At 41.3% G+C, this 27,037-nt stretch overlaps 1 pseudogene; it reads right to left on the minus strand.

Moving 5' to 3' along the window:
• Positions 1 to 24,734: 24,734 nt before the first annotated feature.
• On the minus strand, positions 24,735 to 25,763 carry LOC100665065 (telomeric repeat-binding factor 1-like; annotated as a pseudogene).
• Between the last annotated feature and the right edge of the window lie 1,274 nt (positions 25,764 to 27,037).

A 27,037-nucleotide genomic window follows, 5' to 3' on the forward strand; every position in this document is an offset into this window, starting at 1 on the left:
CCAGATCCCAAATGTTTATTCTGGAAAGGACACCATTGTGCCCAGTTCACTATCTCTGACAGTAGGATTTCTGAAGCTCTTTCCAGAGGTACTGCAACATCGTAATAAAATGTTTATTACCATTGCGTGTTGTAGCCTAGCTTTTGTTCAAGCAAGTGTAGCAGAGGTGGGCCCTGCCAAGACAACAGGCTAAGGTTAACAAGAATGCTCTTTGTTTCATGAAGAGCTTCCCCCTTTCAGAGTCCAACTTTTTCTCCTGTTCCCACCAATCTTTCTCCCTTCACTATTTCTTCTTCCCACTCCTTCTCTTTTCTTCCCTCTCTTCTCTCCTCTCAGTACCAATTCAATACTCTTTCCTATAACTTGTTGGAAAAAGCTGTCCCACAGCTATTTTTCAAATTCAAACTCTTCTATAGCTTTCAACCCTCTATGAGGTATCCATCTGCTCTGCTCTAAAAAACTATTTACCCAGGACATTTAAACAGGTGTCTAGACATAGCCATTGTTTGACACAGTGCAGAGAAACCCCAAGGGAAAGAACTTGAACTCTGTCCACACTAGGGATTAGACATGTTCAGGCAAATCTAATGGGATATGCAGGAGGAGGGTATTACCAGCTGAAGCCAGAATGCAGAGACAGACCTTCTTCATTCCTGCCATTCTTTCCACTTTGCCAGGCTCCTCAGAGTATAAGACCCCTGTTCTGTCTACCAAGGGCTAAGATGGACAACCAATAAAATAGATAATAGTTCAGAATTTCAAATTACTTTAACAGGAAAGAATGACAAACTAGAGCCAATAGGGTAAAATATAATATTAGTATTATATTCCTGCATATGGGTGAAAGTGATTAACTGAAGTAGTGTGGTGAAGACCTGACATTATGCATATGCAAAAGGCCTAGATTTTCAAAATTTTATTCTTAGCCAGTGAGGAAACACAGTCATTGAGAAAGCTAACATGCTTTTAACTGCATAAATAGATTTACAATATCTAGATTGAGAGAGGTAATACTAGTCCCATAACGTCACATTTCAAAAAAGATATTAACAATTTGGGGAAAATACAGAGGCAAGCGAGTGATGTGATAAGGAGTGTGAAAAAGGTAAATTGTAAGAAACTATGAAAGAAAATGGCAATGCTTCTTCTGGAGAGAAATAGGAAATAGATGGAAGCCTCTCTCGTGGGCAGAATGAAGTTGGGTTGGCAAAACTTCAAGGAGGAGTCTGATAGCATGGAGCAAGCTCGTTTCTCCCTGTCTCCTGTAGCTATAGCACCAGGACAGAATGCAAAGAGCAGCTACTTGAGTACTCTGAAAAGTGAATGGGGGTAGATGGACTGGAGAAGAAGGCCAGAATTCAAAGTATCCCTGAACTGGCAGTGAGTTTACCATCGTTTCTCCTCCAGTTTTCTTGTCCTTGGTCCAGGGTGTGGGCATAGCTGTGAAGTGCATGGCAGAGTGGAGTAACTCAAGTCCCAGCTTCCTAGCTGGAGGACCAAAAAGTGGAGCCCCAGGAAACTAGAGAACATTTGTGAAGGCACAAAGAAGGAGGAGTTTGGGAAAGCAATCCCATAAATTTGCTTATGAAATCCTGGGCAAATAAAGGGCTTTGAGCATGGAAATAAAAGCTAGACCACCATCCAGGTCCCACCCTAGTCACTGAGTAGCACATATGGGGACAGATTCAGACAACGCTATCAAAGCCCTGAGGATGGAACTGAGCCTGACACAACAGACCAAAGACAGTGGTTCGGAACTTACACCCGGAACCTAACCAGGTTGATTATCTGCTAAAACAAAACTATTCGTATTTCTCTCAGAATTAAACAAGACCCTGTCTCTCATAACATACTATCCAAAATGTTTGTGATACTTTCCAAAGTTATTTGGCATAGGAAGAATTAGAAACATTTCAACTCATATGGCAAAAGCAATCAACAGACATTAATGAAATGACACAGATGTTGAAATTATATAACAAATATATTAAAGAAACTATTATAAAAATGTTTCAACAAGAAATTGGGAGCACACTCAAAACAAACGGAAAGATAGAACTGAAAAATACAATAGCGAAATAAAAAGCTTTCCGTATGAGCTTATTGCCTTTGTTTTTTAATATAATTCAATTATAAGTTTATATAATTTAACTTTTAACAGTGTGCTTGTTTAACAACATATTTCATATTTTTGAAAATTTACCAGTCAGCTCTTGCAAACTGGCACAGGTGAACTCTACTACACAACTGACGTCTATCATGAACAGTCTGTCTAATGGATGATAAAACATCCAGCATCGTGGGGCTCCTTAGAGAGTTCATTATAGAAATAAGCATTGTGAAACACCAAATTAGAGGTGAATATGCATTTCTAAGCATAATTAACTTGTGGTCCAGGGAATATACTTTGGGAAATGGTAATGCAAACAAACGATGTACCCCCAAGATGCTCGGATTCTTCTAACTGGATTTCCATCTCCTTCTTGCTTGCGCGTTCACTTCAGTTACAGACCTTCAGTCTTTTCTGCTGTCTTCTTTCTGTGCCCCTCATTGTAACTCATCTCTTGGCACGAAGCAAGCCCTTGCTATTTTTTTCCCAGACAGTGGCCAAGTTTAAAATCTGGGCTTAGTAATAAAAATTTTGGAAAGGCTGTATGTTCTTTCTTAGTTACCTGAAAGCGGCTTCTCTCGTTGCCTTTTCCCAGACTGTACACGTTTACACCCTCAAAGTTGTCTCTCACAATATCCATACTCTTTGCAGCTATTAAATCATAAGAAAGATGAAGACTATCTTGTAAATTTGGTAGGGCCAACCTTTGGGATAATGTTAAACATACGTTCCCTTTCTGACGGCTAGACGCATGTGATTTGCTCTCAAATCTCCACCTTTGTTGACCTTCCTCCCACCATTTAATTGCTAGAGTTTGTACCCTAGTTAACAGGAGTGGGAACAGCCAAGCAGTTAGAGATCATGTGATTTCCCCCTCAATTCTCAGATGGACAATAGATCACAGATACACTACCACCACTGTCCCTGGATCTCATTTGGGAAACACTATTTTTTATTGGAGCCATGGTGGAGCATATGCCTAGGTCAATGAAAATCATCCCTGAACTGCAGGAATTTGACTTAATAGCAAATTTCTCTTCATTTACAGACAGCTGTTTTACTTGTGTTGACAATTTCCCTGAAGAAAAATGTTGCCCCTTGTGGAGTTAGAGCCTCTTTCAATTCTGCCAGCATTTCAGAAATAAATGGTGTGCTAGTGCAAAGTTACTTTTCAGTGAACCGTGCACTTGCCAAAGCAGCAAGTACTCCCACTACATCACCGATGTGAAAAGGAGCTTTTAAAGCAAGTGATGCCTGAGGTTTAAAGCTGACTGGAGGGGAAAAAAGAAAAAAAAAAAAAAAATGGAGGAGAAGACTGGTTTAAAAAACTAAGAACAAGCCTATCCCTGTTTGGGTACAAATATTTTAACTTGAATGGTTGACATACTTAATTAAATTCAAAGTTGAAAGTTGACTGCCTTAAGATGCTATCTCTCCATTCCTTCCTGGGTGCTTTAAAGTTGTAATCTAAACTTTGGCAAATTGGTTCTAAGTCAGATTTGTTAACAGACTTATGGATGACCGAAATCAGGCGGTTAGTTTCCTTAAAAAGATTTTTAAGGAAACTAACCGCCTGATTTCGGTACTGCAGACTTATTCTGAAGAATGGAAATTATCTCTACACACTAACACTGTGATCAGGCTGTGATCCATAACCAGTGTCACACAAACCTATCCTTCTTCACTCTTCTCTGTAGAGTAATGCACTTTCTTTCTTTAGACATTGTGTTTCAAAATACGAAGATTTTACTTTACTTCTTTAATGTGTGGCTTTATTACGGGATGACTACATTCAAGTCAAGTGTTATTCATCTTTGCATTTTCAGCCCCTAAGTTAGAGCTTGTTGGACCAGTAAGTCAGTAAGTGAATGAGTGAATGATAAGAAATGGGTGAAGTAGTGTTTCCAGTCATATTAGGGCTGAATAACAAAGGTCACCATTTTCTTTCAGTCAGTAATAGATAAACTGCTATTAGATAACAACTAATATTTTCAGGAAAAAAAGTCAGCTTAGAACTGAAGATTTCTCTGTTCCTACCCAAACCCCAAACATGATTATTATTTGAATTTAGGCCCATTCTTTTGGCTCTGACTCAAGAAAAATAGAACAAACCTTTTTCCAAATGAAAATTAGGGGCTGTTGTCTTTCTCTACATTTTAAAATCCTCAAAATCCACAGGGGTAATACTGCCCACAAAGGAGTGGAAATTGGATCTTAGGGGATGAAAAAATGCTTCTCTTTTTATGTATATAACACAGATATGCATATAATACATAAACAAATATACGGTGTATCTGTGGTATGACAGTTTCATGGGAGATCATTTGGGGAAAAATATCTAACAGGCTCTTTCAGAAGACCGTGATGGAGAAAAGGTAGAGAAACACTTTTCTCAATGGTCACGTTTTTGATAACTTGCCATTTGGAATACTAATGATAGTTTCAAAATCTATAACTCCACTCAGTCATAGAGAGATCCTCTTGGTTGGGCAGGGTAGGGGCAATAGGTATAAAAATTATTCTAATTATATGCCAGTCTTAATGGACAAAATATAAATATTTTATTTCAACTAGCTCCAGTGTTGCTAATAATTTATGAATATATATCACACCTATGTTCACATTGATATATTAGCGTATGGTGATAAAGTTTACACCCAGTACAATGAATAGCACCAATGTAATCTTTAAAAGAAAAAGAATGACAAGTTCTAGCTCCTTTATTTTAAGCGATATTTGGCCTAACACAATAATAGATATTTAATCTGTGATCAGTGAAAAATTAGGTTGCTTTTACATGTCATTTTATTATAAAAATATCATGCTGAAATGTATTATTAAAACTTTGGGGAAAGGTTTTATTGCTCCTGTTATCGTTGAGCTATGAGTTGAAGAATATGTTCTCTCTCATGTTTGGAGAGTTATATTCCATTTTAATCTGTGTTATCAGCATTTGTCCAAAGGTAGTTGTATTTGTCAAAGAGGATTGTCCAGGCAAGGCATAAAAACCCAGAAAATTCGACTAAAAAGGAAACAGGAATCTGAGCTGTATGTTTAAAACAAAGAAACTAGCACTTTCCAAGGTAAATGAAAAACTTTATCTTATTTTTCTTAGAAAGGGAAGGTTTGGAGCTAAGCCATTCGCGATTTCAGAGTCATGAACGAATTTGTGAAATGATGAGAGATACAGTGTATTTTTTATAGTAGTATGGAATTTTAAAAAATAGGAACTTCTACAATATTGTTTCATCCAAAGCATAATAAATACAGAGAGTAGGGTCACTGGAGTTGATGATTATTAAACAAATACTGTAGTTCAAGAGGCACCTAACATTCTGAGGGAAAGGTTGAAAAATGGTATAAATAAGCTTGTGTTTTAAACACACTCCTCCTTCCTGAGTAACATGAAGATAAACCAAGTAAGACCAGATTTGCATTTTTCTTTTGGGTCAAAGGAAGTCACTGAGATATAATTTCATGTCCTACTTTGAAAATTGGGGCCTTGGTATTATCATGATTTAGGCCATGTTTTGGGGGGATTATACTGGAAAGAGAAGTTACAGCCATGCTCAGACCATCTAATTCCTTAGGAAAGTGATGTGGCCGTTTCTCCTGTCTCCTAGGAACTGATACCAGGCAAAGGCGAGAAGCCGGGGTCTACCGTGTCAGGGCTAGCGGTGCTCACACTGTGATCTGCCTTGGGAAGGGACCATGGTTTTCTTGATCCAAAGAGGCACTGGGAGAGAAGAAAAGATCCTATACGTATTCACATTCTTCAATACTATCCAAAAGTTATTTCAGAGGGGTGCAGACTTTGGCCAAAATCATTAAATTTGCCTCAGTTTCTGTTAGGGGCATATTATCTAATAGACAAGGTAAGCACAGGGCTTACCTTGCTTACCAGGTCATCTATAGTGAAAAATCTCACATTTTTCAACCATATTAAAGATTTTGCTTCTAGGTATGGCTGGCATCTGTCTCTGTCCCAACCCCACAGCACCTTCTTACAGAATCAGAAATCTCTTTTTGAATTTACAGTCCCTGACAGGGATGGGTCCTGGTTTCTGTACATTTCAGATAAGAATTGTTTCTTTGCTATCTTTTTTTTTTTCCAGATAGTGATTGATCCAGAAAGTTTTCACAAATTAGTTAATTTCTTTTAGACTTGATTCCTTGTTGATAAAGGGAGATACCAATAGCTACCTTCATATACAGAAGCCAGTGCAAAGTGTTTGCTGTTGAGTCTACTCCTGGAGACGCCATGTGTGTCAGGGTAGAACCGTGCTCCACAGGGTTTTCCAATGGCTAATTTTTGAAAAGCAGATCGCCAGGGCTTTCTTTTTCTTAAAAAATTTTTTTTTTATTGTTGTTTTACCAGGCTTTTCTTCTGAGGTGCCTCTGAGTGGACGTAAATCTCCAGCCTTTCAGTTGGCAGCCAATTGCATAAATTGTTTGCACCAGCCAGGCTTTGGCATTAAGTAGTAATTATATATCAGGGCTCAACTGAAACTGAGGATCACCATGTGAAGGTAAAACTGAGACCGCCCAAGTCAACATAATTTAGTTATTTGTTCCGGGAAAATTTTGCCCAGGAGAGATAAGGCCATGAATCACAAATTAACTTCACCGTTGACTTCAGGAAATTCCTACAATCAATTTATCAGAGAAAAATTGTCTGATTACCTGGGCAAACAGCTTACTTATTAAAACAACAGTTCACTTGTAAAAATGCACTATATATGCACTTATTTCACTATGTCTGCCAATCCTAAACTGCTATTTCTCACATTTTTTCCAGTCCTTGCCTCAAAAGACCTACCTTAAACCACTGGAAACCCTTGTAGCTTAGTGGTTAAGAGCTATGGCTGCTAACCAAATGGTTGGCAATTTGAATCCACCAGGTGCTCCTTAGAAACTCTATGAGGCAGTTCTACTCTGCCCTATAGGGTCGCAATGAGTTGGAATCAACTCAACGGCAGTGGGTTTGGTTTTTTTGTTTGTTTGTTTTTAAACCACTTGAGCTCAGATCCCAAACCCCTATCGATGTTCCATTCCTCATGTCCCTCTGAGGTGCTGCTAAGATTCTGTCAAGTTGGTGTGCTTTCATTCTGCAGGGAGCGCAAATAAACCTACGTTGCTTAATTGACAATTAATCCACTGGTGCTATTTTGCAGAGTTCAACAATCGTCATTATACCGTGGGTTTTGACCTCAGCACTTCATGCCTTCTTTGTGCGGGTGAGTAATTGTAGCAGCAGCAGGCTTTGCTCTGCCCCCTGCCTGAGCTCCTCTCTGGCATGAAGTTAGGCTTCTAGGGAGTGGTGATTCCCAGCAGCTTAGGGAGTGTAATGCCTTTAGATTGCATTTTGATTGCTTCCCATTGTACTGGACGTGTAAGGAGCACCCCTAAATGCCTAAAGTCCTTGGCTGCTGGGGGGTGATGGCTCTTTCTTACTTCCTAATTCAGGAACCCCTGTTTGCTAAGCATTCTACAACACCTGCTTACTTATCCCTGGAAAAAAGCCAGGAGGCAGCAAGAGCTAGATATTCTCCTCAGATGGCCAAGATGGAAGCAAAGCTAATGAGTAACAGATGCCAAGTCAAGGATTAAACGGTAGGCTGGTCCTTCTGACTCCCAGGTTTAGACCTGGCTCAGTGTGATTTGGGCTGAATCCTGTTGTTGACTCTGTCAGCCTGGCTTCACAAATACATTATTCCCTGAGCAGAGTTTTTCATTAAATGGAATATTAAATCAGCCAGATTATCTCCATCTAGCTTTTGGCAGATGAACGTGCTATAGGTTAGGAGAGACAGGAAAACCTGTCTCCAGCTTCTCCAGGGAGTCCCCGGGTGGCTCACATGGTCAACACACTGGGCTGCTAACTGAAAGGTTGGAGGTTTGAGTCCACCCACTCAGAAGAAAGGCCTGGCAATCTACTTCCAAAAAATCAGTCATTGGAAACCGTATGGTGCAGAGTTCTGCTCTGACACACATAGGGTAGCTATGAGCTGGAGTCAACTTGACAGCAGGTGGTTTATTGTCTTCAGAAGCTGTAGGGCAGATGTGTTTGTAAATGTCTGTAAATCCACAGGTTTTTCTTTACATTTTCACAGCAACATAGACAAATAATTTTAAATTTGAAGTTCTGGAGAGACCATACAGGATAGTGGTTCTCAATTTTAGTGGTTCATTAATGTCTAGGGTTAGGGTTCCCAGATTTAGCAAATAAAATTACAGGACATACAGTGAAATTTAAATTTTAGACTAATGATGAATATTTATATATATATGTATATATATATATAAGCAAGTCCCAAACATTGCCTAGAACATACTTTTTCTAAAATAAATAAAAAAAAATTATTTGTTGCTAATCTGTATTTTCTCTAGTGACCTTCCTGGAGGTTCATGAAAGCGTGTGGGAACTGAAAGCCAGGTTTTCTTCCTTGTAGCTCTAGAGTCTTTTGAGCGTACTGTAAGTATGTTATTGCTTATTAACTCTATTTATTAAGTTACCCGTGTGCTTCAAGGTAGTATCAGATTGGTGAGAGAGTAGAAAAAAGCACTGTCACATGGAGGCAGAAGTTTACTGTGGGAAAGAAAAGGGCAAGCATGCAGTTGGGTCTTTGAGTTCAAGCTTTAGGGACAGGGAGTGGAGAAGAGCCTAGCAGAGATCTTAAGTGTACTGACTGAAAATAATATTCAGCTGTGACAACTTTGTTTAAAACTGTGTCTTTCTCTAATTCTTGCAGGCTCCTGCTCTCCGAAACTCAGTCAGAGAATATATTTGAGGACACCAGACTGATGGCGGCCAATTGTTAATCTCTCAGTTGTCTCTACTTTAGTGCCGTTTTGTTATCTTTATAGCTCCTAACGACAAAAAAAAAAAAAAAAAAAAAAAAACGACAAGGCATGATGAAACTGCTAATACACAGTAGTCATAATCATCGAATAACAGGGTCTGGGAAGCCCATGTTCATCTTGAAAGTATTTTTCAATACTTTTCACCCTTCTCTTAAATCGTTCATTTATCTTAGCATCTGTCACATAGCTAAGAGCTCTACTTTCACACTCTGAAGGGAAAAAAAATCCTCAACTGCTGGGGAAATAGTTGATGTAGCTATTGTTTTCACTATCGTACATGATGTTCACATTACTGTGGGAAGGAACCTTTTTCTCTTACCCCACTTAGGAAAGGAAAATGTCCTGAGAGACTAGCATACAGAAACACACCAAATACAACAGCGCCCTCCACCGTTCATTAGAGACAAACGTGTGCTTTTGTGCTGCTGGGCAAGATGACAAGTTCAGTTAAAGGAGGTGGTTCTAAACAAAGGCAGCCTTCTCTGCTGTTGGAAGCTCAGGTGCTAGGACATTAGAACATAAGTAAGTGATTGGAACTGTGCTATTTATTTGAAAAATAGCAAGACTGATGAAGGAAGTGTGTATTGACTCCAGATTATAATTAAGAATGAAACATTAAATCATCTAAAGTGAGGATTTCATTATGATGTCATGGCAAAGAATGTAAAGCCCTTTAGTGTGATTATATTTTTACCTCTCCTTTTCACAGGAATAGATTCTGACAGACAGAAGAAAATAAGAATCAGATGCAGTTCCTTAGAGAATGCATTTCAACAGCCTATGAGGAAGCTGGATTTGTGGGCTAACCCTGGAACAAAATTTTTTTTTTTTTTTGGTGCAAGGGGCAGACCCAGCACCTTCGTGTCACGTGTTTATACATGCAGCCCACTTGAGCTGTACAAGTGCCTGGTTATTACACAGGGAGAACACTCTGCTAGCAGACCCTTTCCAGCCAACATGACACGTACTGTGGCTCATCTCTCATCTCATTCTAGAATTCTCTTCTCATCTCAGAATGTCCTGGTGTCAGAGGCGGGAGGACCTTTAGAGGTCATTTTGTTCAACCTCTTCATTCTACATTTGGTAGGTCCCAGGTGGCTTGTCTAAAGTCACAGAACCTAGTAGTTCCAGGCCTCATCCTCTAGAATCTGGTTTTTAATTCCTGTGTTCTCAATAAGCCTGTAACATAATGGCCATTTGAAAAGACTTAGTGTTCTGAAATAGCTAGCAAAATTCACAATAATACTGAGTCATCTATATGTAAATAGTTTATTTCAACTAGCTTAAACACTGGAGTCTGGGTGGCACAAGCGGTTTGCGACTGGTTGCTAACCCAAAGGTTGGGAGTTCGAACTCAACCAGCGGTTCTGTGGACAAAAAGACCTGTCGATCTGCTTCTGTAGAGATTGCAGCCAAGAAGCCCTATGGGGCAAATTTGCCCTGTAACGTGTGGGGTAGCCATGAGTAGGGGCCTACTTAACAGCAGCTAACAACTGCAAGCTTCTGTGTTGCTAATAATTGATTTTATTTTTAAACTCTTCAGTTTTGGTAGCAATATTAACTTTAAACGTGATGTTACAGAAAGGGCCAACTATCCTAGAGAAGTTGGGAGGATACTCAGTTACCTGGCTTAGACTACTGAAATAAAGTTTGTTTTATTGTTTTTAGAGTCTGTTTTATTCCTGGAAATGTATGAAGCCACACCCCACACAGAGGAATGGCTAGTTTTGGTCTGCTGGTGAATTATTCTTCCATAACACTGGTATGTGAAGGGGAGGTAAACCATTATACCCATGGCAGGTCTAGAACAAGTTTGAAGTTCTTTATTAGCTCATATGCACACTGTTGAATCAAGTTAACTTTGTGGATGATTATTATGGAAAAATATTTTAATATAATTAAACAATAAGAGAGATAAGCTAATGGCATCTCGGGCACTTCATTTTCTTTCATAGTCCAAATAACTCTACTGAGTATTTAAGCTTAATTCTTTTGAGACTAAGTATATAAAATGGAATGACTACTAGAAATTGAAAACAAAAGACTTGAATGGACTCTCTTAAAAGGTAAAAATCATTAAAAGCATCTTTCTAATTTGGGCCATGTAGCTAAGAGTTGAGCTAAATGTTTCTAATAAATTATAACAAATATTGCTAAAGGAACTGATTGTGTGTGGATGGCAGCCTCTCACAGAGATTTAGTCTGGGAATCTAGTTAGAAATTGGTTACAAAAACCACCCTCCTTCACCCACACCAATGAGTTTATTTTGTCATTACTATTACTGTGAAGTCCCTGGGTGGTGCAAGCAGTTAGCATGCTTGGCTGCTAACTGAAAGGTTGGAGGTTTGAGTCTATGCAGAGACACCTCAAAAAAAAGTCTGGCCATCTACTTCCAAAAAATCAGCCATTGAAAGCCCTATGGAGCACAGTTCTACTCTGATGCATATGCCGTTGTCATGAGTTGGGATTAACTCAATGGCAACTGGAAAAAAATTACTGTGAAAGGGGCAATTTAGTCTCTCATTTTCTAAAATGTGCTGTATGGGCCTCTTCCGTGACCAATTTCCATAAAGCTCGTCTAGCAGTTCAAACTTTATTAAGACAGCTAAAAACAGCTGCTAGAACTGCAAAGGAATATAATAAAAAACACAGGATCAGAAACAATCAGAGTCTATGAAAGCAAAATCCACAGTGGCCAAGCACCCTTAGGGTGAAAACCCATCACAGTCTCCTTACTGCGCAGACGTGAGTTGGCAGAAAGCAGGACACGTAGCCTGGGCCCGAGCTCCAAGACTCCTGGCCCCTGCCATTGTCCAGCTGACAACCTAGTTAACGCCTGGGCAGCACGCCAAATCAAAAACAGCAAAAGCGGCGAAACGTGGTAGTTCTAAAGAGTGAGGAAGCACTGAAACAAATTCATTTTATGTTGGTTTTATTATGCAGTAAAAAAAATCTTCATCACACACTCATTTACTAAAAAGAAAACAATGAATGTTAATTGGATGTAGTTTCCATATTAGCATGCCATAGCAAACAAAACGAAACAAAAAACCATTGCCATTGGGTTGATTCTGATTCATAGCATCCCTATAGGACAGAGTAGAACTGCTCCATAAGGTTTCCAAGGAGTGGCTGGTGGATTCCAACTCACTACCTTTTGCTTAACAATCCCACACTTAACCACTGTGCCACGGGGCCTCCATATTAGCATTAAGGGCCACGATTTGGAATTAGCCAAAGACTCTGAGATCCATTTGAAAATCTTGGGGGAAGAATTTCAGGTTCAAATATAAAGACATCGTGGGAATTAACGTTGAGAATCCACACTGTTGAGATTCTCTAATTTGGGAATGCTTTGATACATTCACCATATACTATTAAAATGACATCTAGACACTTCTGGGAAAAAATAGGAATAACAGCTGATATTGCTTTCCACATGTAAATGTAATACTCAGAAAATGGAAAATCAGAAAACATATTTTGGGGATTTTGGCCGAAATCACAAAGTAGGCCATTCGAAGATGTTGGTGATGGAGGAAATGGAGTCAAACACTCTTACCCTAAGAACTCCCCTCCCCAGAGTGAAGGTGAGAACGCTTCCAAGAGGCCCCTGCAACACAGAACCCAAAGTCCCATCTCCAAAGTGGGCTGCAGAGCTGTATGACCAAGGATGGCCAGTGGTGACTCATGGACAATCATTCTTGGGGATCTTGGACAAGTGACTTTCTTCACCTGAGAACTGGAGGAAAACACAGTGTGTGAGCCTACTGGGGGGAATGCTAAATCTCCAGAAGCATGAAATAATAGCCATTCTAGATTTTCCAGTTGCACAGCTCTGGTGCCCCACTTATATCATATTCTACCGGAATGGAGCCACTCCATACCCCCCAATATAATGAGTGTTGTCACATGGGTTGTCCAATGCCGGTGGCATTCATTCAACAAACATCGAGAGCTGATTAGGTGCCAATGACTGTGATCAGTGATAGGAATACAGACATGAAAAATGAAGCCCTTGCCTTCACATTGGTCAGAGTTCAAGGGAGACAGATAAATACAACATACTCTGTGTTCAAGGTGGGGCACAGGCGAAGGCCAACTAACTCAGACTTGGAGGGCCTTGAAAGGGTTCAAAGATGAGGCACAGTGCACTGAGACCTGGGGACCAAGTGGGAGTCAATTGGTGGGAAGCAGAAGAGGGTGTTTCCAGGCTGAGAAGCTCTTGTGCCATCTTGGAGGTGCAAACCCAGGCAGGGCCAGTGGCATGGTGGCAGAAGTATGGGTTGGAAGGGGAACGTGGGAGAGAAGGCTGCAGAGGCAGGGGCTGAATTTTACCCTTGGCATGATGCTGCTTGGCTCAGGCTAAGGTGGAAGTCTTGCCTGCACTACATGAGGAACACAGCCTTGTGTTGGAGCACCGTCTGCTACCCCTCCAGCTGCCGAATCTTGTTTAAGGAAAGGTGGATGGCTTGGTTTTCCAAGTTCATCAAGACGGTCTCACACAGGGTTTTATATATGCTAATCTATGGCCTTGGGCCACCACTTGCCTGTCAGTTCATTGTACTGTGGTGGCTTGTGTGTTGTTATGATGCTGGAAGCTATGCCACCCACATTTCTAATACTGGCAGGGTCACCCATGGTGGACAGGTTTCAGAGGAGCATCCAGACTAAGATAGACTAGGAAGAAAGGTCTAGTGATCTATTTCTGAAAATTAGCCAGGGAAAACCCTATGGATCACAACAGAATATTGTCCGGTATACTGCTGGAAGACGAGCCCCCTAGGTTGAAAGGCACATAAAATACGAAATGGCCATAACAATGGACTCAGAATACCGACAATGGTGAAGATGGTACAGGACTGGGCAGTATTTCATTTTGTTGTACATGGGGTCGCCATGTACAGCAACTAACAACAACAATACATTCTTGGGAGAGGGGTGGAGTAGAATCTGGAAGAGTCCTTACACCCAAACACTGGAAGGGAGGGAGATAAGAGGATACCGGTATTCAGGGTCTTTCATTTTTGGCAGGTTGCAGCACAGGCCAGCTTGGGCTCACGCAGATGGTGCCTGCTGCTCCTCTGGGAGGGATGGGCCCCATGTAGCTTTGACACTTGGGACTGGTGGCAGAGAACTTAACATGGGCACTGGTGGCTTTGTTCCCTCCAGCAGCCACCTTGTTGGGGCACATCAGCATGGGTTTGGGTGATGACCCTCAACTTTTTAAAAGCAGGTAAATGGATTTGGTTCCTTGTTCCCTACAGAACCTTCTTGCTGCTCTTTTCTCAGAGGAGGCCTTTAGCGAGGGTGTGCGTAGAGGGTTTAATGTGCCTGGACACAGAGTTAGGCCTGTTCAATTGAATTTTCTCAGAGAAGCCCCTTCTTTCCTGAGGGCATATAAAGTTCCCCATGGTGAATTAATCATTTCCCATCCATCGAGGCTACTTTTCAAAGTAAATATTCCAATCATCTCTTCACTCCTGGGCAAAGTCCTAAGCCCTGTTAGCTGCCTGGGCTTCCAGCCACACATGTGTCGGCCGCCCACATTCCAGAGCACAAACACCATCCCTGCAATCACGGGGACACGCCGCCTTTAAACCTTCATCTCCTGACTTCTTCACGAAGGGGAAGAGAGTGAGGAATGTTTTGAATTAACTTAGGGTGTGGGAACCTCATCCCGCAACAAAATGACAGAGCCTCAAAGCTGGGGTCATTGCAAAGGAAGCTGTTCCTGCTTCCCAGCTGAGTCTGAGGCTGAATTTGGCATTCTGGAGAGAGGAGTCAAGTTTCATTAATAGGGTCAAGGCCACTTCAACTCTCTGGGTGCCTTCTCAGTCCGGTTTATGCCCACACCTGCTGACAGCCCTCTCTGTGAGCCAGACCAACTCAGCAGGGCCTGGGAGACGAGGACAGATCCGATCCTTAGGACCGTGCCAGTGAAACTCCGCCAAGGCTTTGTTCTGCTGCTGCTGCTTCTTTTTTCTTTTTCTTTTTTTAAACTTTGGGTATGGAAAATTCTGAGCACATGCAATAGAAAACCTGAATGTACCCATCACCCAGCCTCAACAATGGCCCTTCTTGTTTCATTTTCACTCCCACCCCTTCCCCCTGCCCAGTACTGTGCTGAAGATGCAAACCTGAGGCATCATCTAATTTAATTCATAAAGGTTTCAGAACATATCTGTAAAAGATAAGAACCCTCGTAAATATACAAATCCATGACCACGGGTCAAGAAGATTCACAGTAATTCCTTATTATCATCCCACACTGAGCCACCACTCACATCTCTCACTGTCTCCTTACATATGTAGACAGATAGACAGCCGCCATTAAGTAGACTGTGACTCATGGTAACATACGTACAACCGAATGAAACATTGCTGGTTCTGTGTGATCCCCATGATCATCAGAAAGTTCAAGTCCACTGTTGTGGCTATTGTGCAAATCTATCTCACCAAGGATATCCCTTGCCCTTGCTGGCCCTCAGTTTCAACAAGCATGATGTCCTCCTCCAGCAATTGATCCATCCTGATGATGTGTCCAAGGCAAATAAGTTGGACAATGTCCTGTTGTGATCTGCTGGGCTTTCACTGGCTAATTGATGAAAGTAGATCACCAGGCCTTTTTTCCTAGTCTGTTTTAGTCTGGAAAAGCTCCACTGAAACCTGTCCACCATGGGTAACTCTACTGGTGTTTAAAATATCAGTGTCATAGCCTCCAGCATCACAGCAACACAAAAACCACCACAGTATGACAAAGTGGCAGAAGGGCAGTAGAATTGTCTCGTCAATATCCTTAAATACTCTGCTTTTGGTTTGTTGGAATCACCCTGATTTGCATATTGCATTTGGTTGATATGTTTCTTTGAATCTGTAGATCCCTCATCCCTCTCTCTCTTCATTCCCTAGACATCTGTGTTGGTCACCCTGTAGGGTTTCCCAGAGCCTCGCTTTTATTCATTGCTGCTTCTCAGAGGAAAATATTGGATTTGGGGGGTGTGGGACAGTGTAGTTGGAATGTTCACTTTGTATCATTTGGAATTTTTGTAATGAGAATATATTTATACATTATTTGTGGAAACAAAAATAAGTTTAAAAATGAAGAAAAAAATGAGAGCAGTGAAGCAGATAGCTCAGCATATGGTAGGTAGATGGGTTGGAGACAGGGATGTAAATGTCGACACAATAAGAAATCCTGAGAGGCACCAAGCAGAGAAGAGGGTCAGAGGCTTACTCCATTGGTCTCCATGTCTTCCTTGGGCTAGAGTATGACCTGGCATTCTTAGGTACTTAAGCATGAAGTCTCCTCTACTTTTGAAAGACCATTTCATGAACATATATTATGATTCTCTGTTACGTTTTTTAGGATCCTGTCCCTTCATCTCTCACTGGAGATTGGGTGTAACTATAAGTTAAGACATAGGAGTCAGACAGATAGAGATGAAAAACTACCAGCTCTGTTGGACCAGCAGCCACAAGGAATTTTTAAATAACTAACCCTTGAAATGGACAAACTTCCCCATGAGCCTCAGGCTCAACTCCAGGCCTCCTCCTGGATGGAGAGACCTAGCAGGATGCCTCCAGTCTCCTCTGAAGATGGAGAACCCAGGAGAGGCTGAGGTTTGCCTTCTTGTGTTTTCTTCTTCCAAATGAACCGATTATGAAAGCATTCCCATTCTTTGAGAAGAAGTGAGTGAGGGATGGAGTGAAGCTGAAATAGTCCTCCCACATTTTTCCCTCAAGAGGAATATAGTGGAAATTGCATTCCTTTTAGGAAAACTGAGGATTGGGGAGTAAATGCTGCCCTATGACTTAGCCTCTATACTTCATTTGACTAACTAGAAATGTCATCTCTTTCCTAGGACTCTAGGTAGCAGAGACCTCCAGGTGAATGACTAGATGTATATGGCACCATATGTGAACATCAAGAATGATATACTGAAGAAACAGGAAGCTAGTAGAAAGCCCTCAATTTGGTTTTCTAAGGCAAGGTATCTTCAAATGTAAGATCCACTACTGTTCTGTTACATGTGGACACTGAGACCTAAACCTACAGTTGTGTAAACATGGATCCCATTGCACACTCTGGTCAATAACCACCCAAAGTGTAGATCCTCTGCCAGTTGTGGGGGGTGGAGGACGAAGGCTGCCAAGGCTAAGAACTTTGGGTCTCTTAGCTTTCTCTGTAAATGTGGCCAGCAGGTTTTGTTGCCACATCAGGACATCAAGCGCTCAATTTTCAAATAAGGAAAATACAGTCTGGTCCCATAGTTGTAGCTGAAGAGCAAGCCCAGTCTTTTTTTAAGTCAAAAATCAGAAATGAAAAATTCCATGCCCTATGATTTTAAATATTTTTTCAAAATATTAAAGCTATGCTTCATAATATTTCTCATACCATTTTAAACAAAACACACATATGTACATCGGTTGACCCATACCCGTACCCTTGAATTCTGAATACGTTACAGAAGTGAAAGTAGACTAGATTGAACCTTACTGTTTTTCTTCATTGAATAGCTCTTTGTCATCCTAAAGGTCTTTGTACAATCTGGATGTCTTTTGGACTCCACTCTTGGCCTTATCTTTTAGACTCAATGCATTTTCCCAAATTTGGAAACCTTGGTAGACTTTCATTTGATTTAATTAACTAGTTGGCATTTCAAGTCCTTGGGTTTTAATTTTTCGTTCCAGGCTCTGGTATCTTTCACATTATCTAGACCACTGGGGCTCTTGAGTTTCCACTTTTAGGCCCTTGAGAATTTTCATGTCCTGAAGTCCTGTTGTCCCTGACTTAATATGCAACTGAATTGAAGGAATCACAAAACAAAACATACCAGCCCAATCAGGGCAGAGTGGAGAAATAAAGGAGGAGCTTATGGTAATAACATTTTGATTTTTTAAAGAGCATTTTTCTTCCCCAAGGCTATAAACAAAACTTGTTGATTTGTAAAGATGGACAGTACTCTGTTGGAAATTATTTTAATTTTATATTCGCAATCCCTTAGGCTAAGTCATCTCAAGGCACAAGTACAGAGGAATGACAATTAGTTAATTAAATATGTGACTGGTTTAAAATTACCAGTTTAAAAATCAGTAAAACATATGACGAGCTTTCTTACTTATACAAATTAAGTCTGAAAGGTTATGTTGTCTTGGCCAAGGACCCAGTTGCAAAAGTAGGGAGTAATTCAACCTCATATAATTCCCCAGTTTAAGCTGTGATGATGGATGCCCACTCTACTCATTTTATTTTGACATAGAGTGGTTAACCTCAACTTAAATGCTTGATAATAACAGTGTGTATAGCCAGCCTAGAAATGTGAGGCTTGCCCACTATCTCAGAATTAGCCTTTGTAACGATAAAAGCCAGAAAGGGAGGGAGAGAAAAAGAAAAAGGAGAAGGATGAGGAGCAGGAGGAGGGGCTGAAAAGGAGAAGAAGAAAAAGAAGAGCAAGAAGAGGGGTAGGGGGAGGAGGAGAAAGAGAAGAGGAGGAAAAAAGTCCTTGGCATAAATTGTTCATTGACAGCCTATTTTCATTAAAACAGTGCTTGCATCAACTCTGGAAAGCTTGATAAATCCCTGATAAGGTGCCCAGATGTTCTAATGAACTTTCTTGGGGGCTTTGTCATTTAAAGTTTATGTGTTTTGCCCAAGGGCCAAAGATTGGGAAGTTCCCAGCATCTGATACTGATTCTTCAAAGAAGCCCTCTCCTCACCTCTGGATTTTGAGCCCAGTTGGAGAGGCTGCAAATTGGATCAGCCTAATAGAAACTGTGGTCGAGCCTGGAAGTAATATTCCTTTTCATTTTCCAGGCACAGTGTTCTGAGAAAGAAAGGATTCTTGGGATTCTCTCCCAGCCTGACAGTGGTGGGTGTTGTGTAGTCAGGGTCTAGGCTGCTTCCTAAATCTTATACATTTTCACATCTTCTCTTTGAAGAACAGAAGAGTAGGAAGATTCACTCAAAAACTGTCTCTCCACAATTGATGTCCCAGCCTCTAGGGATTTAGACATGAGTATGGCAGGGTCTCTGTCTTCAAGGAAGTCATAGGCATGTAGAGGGAGACACGTGGAAAGTCACGAGGGCCATGCCTGTCTATAGCACAAGGGCACAAACCGTTCTGAGGTTCTAAGAGCCTTCCCCCAAAGTTCCTGTCATTAGGTTTGGTAGTTTCTGGTAGATTTCATCCTCCATTCTTATATGAGCACGGACTTCTAGATATCCTTAATTTATTTCACTGAAAAAAGATTGGCCATTAGTTGTTTGTAAAATTTACAACAGGGAAAAAGAAAATGGGGTTAGATAATGTAGCTGGATGGTGAATAAGGAAGACCGAAAAAGAACTGATGTCTTTAAATGGCGGTGTTGGCGAAGAATATTGAATATGCTGTGGCCTGCAAGAAGAACGAACAGGTCTGTCTTGGAAGAAGTACAACCAGAATGCTCCTTAGAAGCTAGGATAGCGAGACTGTGTCTCACATACTTTGGACATGTTATAAGGAGGGAGCAGTTCCTGGAGAAGGACATCATGCTTGGTAAAGTAGAGGGCCAGTGAAAAACAGGAAGATCCTGAATAAGATAGATTGACACAGTGGCTGCAACAATGGGCTCAAGCATAACAACGATTGTGAGGATGGCGCAGGACTGGGCAGTGTTTTGTCCTGTTGTACATAGGGTGCTATGAGTCTGAACTGACTCGGCAGCACCTAACAACAACAACATCAGCTACCTGAGCTGCAAAATAACTTTTAAAAAGCTAGTTCTCATGTGGGAACAGGTTCAAAGTAGACAACCAAAAAACTTCTGTTGTCTTAGTCAATGAGCATCAAGCTTTATAATTCACAGAGATTTTTATTTCAAATGGAGGTATGTACTTGTTTTAAAAAATTAAGTCAGCCTTCATTTAATGTTAACTAGAAAAGACAGATTTTTCATCAGAGTCAGTTGACCTATCCCGCTGTTCTCAATGTTATATTGCAGTTGCGTTCACTTAATGTAGGAATCTACTGTTAGATGCCAAGAAAAGCTTAGTCCCAGGATGGCAAATTATTTTTAAATTCAAAAGCCAACACCAGTTGATTGGTAGTGGCTGCCTGGAGCCCTTGGTTGAGGAGTATCCTGAGTTCATGTTGGAGCTCAGTGACATGATTGATTGTTGATGTCTGCCATAGATTTGGAAGTGGGGAGGAATGAGAAGTCTCATATTTGCCAGCTTCCTTTTTTAAAAAATTATTTTATCTTATTGTGGTGAGTACCCATCTAACAAAAAAAATTGCGGCATCCACACCCCTTACCTGTACAATTCAGTGACATTAATTATGTTCACCATGTTGTGCAGCCATCACCACTATCCATTCCCAGATTTTTCCATCACCATCAACAGAAGCCCAGCACCCCTCACGCAATGATTCCCCACTTTTTCTCCCTCCCACTACTGTCATCTACCAATAGACCTTGGTCTCTCTACATTTCTGGCTAGCTTTCTTTTGTTATCACTGAGTTACACAAATTCCGGTGTGAGCTAGTTGTGGGTGTCGGAGTAGAACCCACGTCTTAACCTGAGTTGAAGAGCATATACCTTAGCCAGGAAGTCAGGACCTGGCTCGTTGGTCTAGTGGTATGATTCTTGCTTTGGGTGCAAGAGGTCCCAGGTTCATATCCCAGACGGGCCCTGCTTTACACTTTGGAAATCCTGGTAGCTTAGTGGTTAAGTGCTACTGCAGCTAACCAAAAGGCTGGCAGTTCAAATCCACCAGGTGCTTCTTGGAAACCATATGGGTCAGTTCTCTGTCCTATAGCGTCACTATGAGTTGGAATTGACTAGACGGCAAAGGGTTTGGTTTGGTTTTAGGGAGTCAGGCAGATGAACCTGCAATCCGCTAGCTATGCCTACCAAACTGTACTCTGAGTGGGCAATGGTACACCATGGCCTCATGAGGGGTGTCGTGACTCTAATTTACAATCTACTGGTGGCATTTTCTTGGAGGTAGATGGGGTGAGAAGAGCAGGACCTGACCCAGGACACAGAGAATGAGGGTGAGGCATGTGGTCTAGCATATGGGAAGAGTAAAAGTACTCCTTGCATGAGTGATTGGTGATTAGTCACAGTTGGTCCCGGCCCTGGTTCCAACCCTGGCTTATCTTTAACCCCCAGTCTACCTCAAGACAAACAATACAAAGAAGAGAAAAACATTTTGGAGTCATTTGGATATACTTACATCACAGCTCAAATGACCAAGGCAGTGGCTGAGCAGGGAGAAGAGCAGGGTGCCCTTCCAGCTTCTCTCTGCCCCGTGCAAAAGTATTTGTTAGACATTCCTTGTCAAGATGCTGATGTTTTGTTCAGAAGTTATTTTATACCCTGTGACATGTCCAAACCAGGTAGCTTGAAACATGAGGAATTTCAACATTTGAATTGTGCTGAAAGGAACAGAATACTCGGGAGGAAAAAGAATTCCACTGTGGAGATTTTTATGTTAACACAGCAGCAAAATTTGAGGTCTAGAATTAAAAAAAAAAAAAAAAGTTGGATTCTAATGGAACAAGAGACAGAACTGTGAGAAAAGCAGAGCAAACACCAACAAGCACTTGCTGAGTATAAATAGCTGGCATCATGATCTACCTGATTGAAATTCATTCCCAGATTTTAAAAGTAAATGGTTCCTGGTACTCGGGCTGACTCTGATCCCTGTGCAGGCCTTCCAGTGGCATGGGATCCTGTGTTCTGTAGGCTGCACTGTCCCACTCCACACTCTGTCCTCTGTGACCTGATTCACACTCACACCTGAGTTTGGGGTCCCTTTGTCATGGCCTCCTTGTCCAAACCTTGCCTATCCCTTAGGCTCTTACCAAATTCTGTCTCTTTTATGGAGCCTTGCTTCATCATCTCACTATCTAAAGTTCTCTTTCCAGTTTTTGACCAGCCATTACATTTGCCTTGCACTTGTTTTTTTAATTTCATCTGTCTCTTGTATAATAGAGTTGCTCTGGCTACATGTCTGTGGTGCCATGAACAGACCTGTCTGAGTGTGCTCATGGGAGGTAACTTTGGGTTGCCTGGATAGTAAACTGTGGTACTAGGGCTCCCCTATTCTCCCAGCAGGAGGGGTTGCCTGGAGCTTTGCTTCCCATGGCCTGGGGAGTCCTCCCATTGTAGGGGGGACTGCAATTTCCCACAGGCCCCCAAAGTCTCCAGTTCAGGGCAGCTAGAGCTCTGCAACAGGTATCTGACCCTGTAAACAGCCCTAAACCCAGACCGTCTCCACCATGCAGCCTGGTTCTTCCCCCACTGGCAGTACTGCTTTGCTGTGATTTCCCTGTGCGACAGGAGGCTGCATTGTGGAGGGTTCCCACTGAAATGCAGACCCATGCTACAGGTCCCCTGGGCCTGGTTCTGGCAAGTCCCTCTGTGGGCTGTCAGGAAGTTCAGGGGACCCATGCTTCTCTCCTCTTGTTGATCCTTAGCCAAAAAAGGTTTTCTAGTAAAGTCTTTTCTTTAGCTCGTATTGTATAACTCTTGGAACTCCTCCCTAACCTCGGTGTGTGGCAGGTGGAGACTGAGACAGGATCTAGATGCTCATGGAAAGGCCCACCTTGAATGACAGCATCTGATCTCTCCGAATGGGATCAAAGACTATTTAGCTGGATGGGACATTAGTGCCCCTCTTACCTAATGAGGAATCCAAGGAAAAGAGATGTGAGGAGACTGCTTAAGATCACAGAGTTGCTGTGCAAAACAATGGCCTTGAATGAATGAATGGGGTAAAGATGCTTGGGTGGCAAACTCAAAATGAGCACAAGAACTGAGTTCTGTTTACACTTAAGCAAAGACTCACGACCTCCGAGGCTCCTCTGTATCATGGAAACACAGTATTGCCCATGCCTGCAGCTCAAGGTTCTCACGTTTTCTTAATCTGTCTGCAAAATTGACCACTTTTCCTCAACTCTTTTCCTTTGACTTCCGTGAACATCTCTACTCTAATTTTGCCCCACACTGTGACAACCCTTGGGTTTTCTTTCTCTCTCTCCTTCATTCAGCCTTATTCTCTTCGGATGGCCTTGTGTTCTTCTATGGCCTCATCTGTGCTGATTGAATCCTGATGTTGGCTAGCCCTGCAACTGGGCAGCCACAGCATCGCATCCACCTCGGACCAGCCAGCACTTTTCCTGGCACCTACTGCTCTTTGGAAAATTAAAGCATATATTGAAAAATATGAAGTGTCATGGTAAAGTAATCTAACATCTTGTAGTCAAACCAAACCTGTTGCCATCGAGTCGATTCTGACTCATAGCGGCCCTACAGGACAGAGTAGAACTGCACCGTAGGGTTTCCAAGGCTGTAATCTTTATGGAAGCAGACTGCCACATCTTTCTTTTGGTGAGCAGCTGAGATCTTAACCACTGTGCTACCAGGACTTCTAGATCTTGTGGTACCTATGGATTATCTAGTGAGAAAAGAGGACCAGGTTACCTTGTGAAATACTTGGAGAATGGTGAGTTTCTCCCATTGTAGGTGGGGTGGCCTCACAGACCTCCAACTACAGGGGTGTAAGGACTGGGCCTAGCTGTCGGCTCTAAGATCCACGGTTGCACGTCCTACTTTCCTCTGAGCCACGCTTCCCACAGGCTGCTCCTGGCCAATGGTTGAGCACTGTATTCAGGTCATCAGTTCTAGTGGTCTGAATTATACCCAAATGACTTGAAGGAAGAAACCCTGGTGGCACAGTGGTTAAACACTCGGCTGCTAACCAATTCGTCGGCAGTTCAAACTCACCAGCCACCCCAAGGGAGAAAGATGTGGCAGTCTGCTTTTATAAAGATTACAGCCGTAGAAACCCTATGGGTCAGTTTTACTCTGTCCTCCAGGGTCACTATGAGTCAGAATCGACTCAACGGCAGCAGGTTTGGATTTTTTGGTTTGACCTGAAGGATCTCTATATTTCTAGAAATCAAACAATTTGTTCTCTGGGATGAGGTATGTCAAAACGATTATTGAATTGACCCTCTGTTCACACCTTGGAATGTCTGTTTTAAAAATGTTTCTAAAATTGTCTTCTTAATAAAAAGAAAACACTGTGGAAAAATTAGATGTACAAATAAATAAAACAAGGAGAGTTTAAAAACACCCATGACTTCATCCCCAAGATAAACTGAAGATAACGCCTTGGGGTATATCCTTCTAGATCTTTTGTTTGTTTGTTTGTTTATCCTCAGTGCTTCAATCACACTTCAGCTTATAGCTCAACACTGATATTGTTTTCCATAGCATACTTGTGCTGTCACTGGGTAATTGGTGCTTTAGGATATTCAAAGCAGACATTGGTTACTATCCGTTTTTCTGCTTGTCAGAATACGGAGTGATAAATTCTTCATATCTTTGAGATCCTTGTATATAGGCACAGTTATTTTTTTAATCACATCAGTTCACATATGCTACTCTATAACTTTTTTTTTTCTTTTTCTTGTCAGGTTTTCATTCTTTTTTTTATGCGAACAGGATTTGGGAGTGGACATTGAATGCGGCAGGGTTCAACAATTTTATATTACATCAAAGTAAAAAGATTCTTAAGAATATAATGATGGCATATAATTTTACTGTTATAGCACAACCCTTAAATGAATTAAATGACTGCTTCACAGAAAAATACTATAATACAAGAGATAAAAATTTTAAGACACAAGTGACCAGTAAAGCCACGACAAATGCAATGATCAAAGTATTCATCTGTCCTTTTATCAAGCTTTTACAAACTTATTCAGTCTTCACTGTCTGCGCAAATCAGTTTTCGTTACTCCATAGCTTTCCATCTATCTTTTAACTTGCCGCTTGTTTGGTTGTTGAATTTATAATATAATAGCATCTTAGTTCAGTTTCCCTCTCCCTGTTTCCTCACACCACATCTCAGATTCCTGTCTTCTTCCCAAAGCCATGCCTGTTTTTTCCTAGATGGATGTTTTTCAGAAGTTACTGGCTGATTGTTTAAAGCATGTCTTGTCTTGCTTTTACCAGATCTTCTACTGTCTTCTTTCTTTCTTCTACTCTGAAGAGTTTCTGTTCCTTCCTCTTTCTCATCAGGATCTTGTAGTTGGCTTCCATGGTTAAACTTAGACAAGAAGAGATTCTTGTGAGACCTCAATAAGGACACTGTACCCCCTGAGGATTCAGTCACCACAGAGGGTCACTAACACTTTTTCCTATATCCAAATTAGCTGGAGTTTCCATTTCACTCTCATTACTATTAATTAGGTTTATCTCGCAAAGTTAATGTCCTTGCTTTTTTACTTTCCACAACTTTTGCTGCTGCCTTCATTAGAAAAGTTGATGATTTTTCATTTCATACAGAATTCACATAATTCTTAATTTTCTCCATCATGTGGTTGTAGCTGAAGTGTTGAAAAATGGTACGGAATGTATCTTTCTGAGAGATTATTGTAAGCAATTTTCTTTTTAAAGGCGTATAAGAATTTGGGTTATCAAATATTCTTTCAAAGACTTCTGCTTCCTTAAAATTGCCATTTTCCATACAAACATCTATATCCTGAATTTTAATTAAATTCTGTATTTCTTCATGAAGTTTGTCATGTTCCTTTTCAATTGACTCTGAAATCACCAGGGCCGATTCCCGGGGTGTAATTCTTTCACCACTTTCAAACTGTGCATCTAGGGTTTGTTTTTCCAGCTCCAATTCTTGTGAAAACTGACCTATGTATACAGTTCTCAAATGGTAAGCCGTTAGACTGGACAGTCCATGAATATTAGCCTCCATGTTGTCTTGGGTCTGGTGGAAGTCCAACTGGCTGTGGCAGAAGGACCGACCACCAGGCGAGCTTCCCGGTCCTCGGGTGCCCGATCTGCACCTGACACTGCAGCAGTTCCTGACCGCGCGTTTTGCCCCTTCAGGCTCTGAGCGACGATTGGTTCATGCCAAGCGTGCGAGGCAACGCGGAGGTCTCTTCTGGCGGGAAACGGCCAATCACAACTCCACGGCGTGCAAGCTAGTCAAGTCTGGCTTTCTGATTGGCCAAGACACCTCCTCTGGACGTTGAGAGTTCCCACCAGAAAGAGTGTAGGGGTTTAAGAGGCTACACTTCCGGTTTCGGGCTCTGCTTTGGGGGAAGATCTTTGTCTCTTTTTAGCTTCTGTTCCTTGATTCTTTGGTGATTTTCATGTGGCCTACTAGCTGTAATTTTTTTAATTTAAAATTATGTTGGGGTCTTTTTCTGTTAATATGTATTAATCTACACCATCATTCTAATGGCAGGATGGTGTTGTGTACTGCTATATTCTATTTTACCAGCCTTCTATTAGTGGACGTTTAGTTGTTTTTTTTCCTCCTCTTGTTTTTGCAGCTACAAACAATGCTTATAGGAAAATCATTTTACTAAAGCTTTAGTTTCCCCCACCGTAGTGTATATATATATATATATATATATATATATAGTCTTCAGAGTAGAATTTCTAGATCAAAGGGTATGTATATTTTTAAGGCTTTAAATACTTTGGCCAAATAGGCTTCCAAAAAAGTTGTTGTTATTAACATTCCCTCAATAATCTATAAGAATGCCCATTTTCCTACAATACACTCTTGCAAACTCTGGATTTTTTTTTTTAATGTGTATTTGGAGTCCCTGGGTAGTGCACATGGTTAATATGCTCGGTTGCTAGCTAAAATGTTGGAGGTTTAAGCCCGCTCACAGGCACCTGGGAAGAAAACCCTGCCAACCTATTTCCAAAAAAAAATTGACCATTGAAAACCCCGTGAGCACAGTTCCACTCTGACACACATGGGGTCGTGATGAGTCAGAATTGGTATAAGTGTATATGCATATGTTTATACACACGTGTCTTTTTTAAATTGCCAGATCTGATAGAAAATATTTCATTAAAAAATGTTGGAATGCTATCATTCCTCCTTACTCTTTTTTCGTGACCGGTTCGTTAGAAAATGAACCTGCTTCTTTTAAGAAATGACTGTGGCTGAAAATGCCTGTCACTGGCTCACAGGTAGCATTCATTGTGTGTGAGCGCATGAAAGATCGAGAGTGGAGCGGGAGAGCG

The sequence above is a fragment of the Loxodonta africana genome, chromosome 1, assembly GCF_030014295.1.
Source record: "Loxodonta africana isolate mLoxAfr1 chromosome 1, mLoxAfr1.hap2, whole genome shotgun sequence".
NCBI lineage: Eukaryota > Metazoa > Chordata > Mammalia > Proboscidea > Elephantidae > Loxodonta > Loxodonta africana.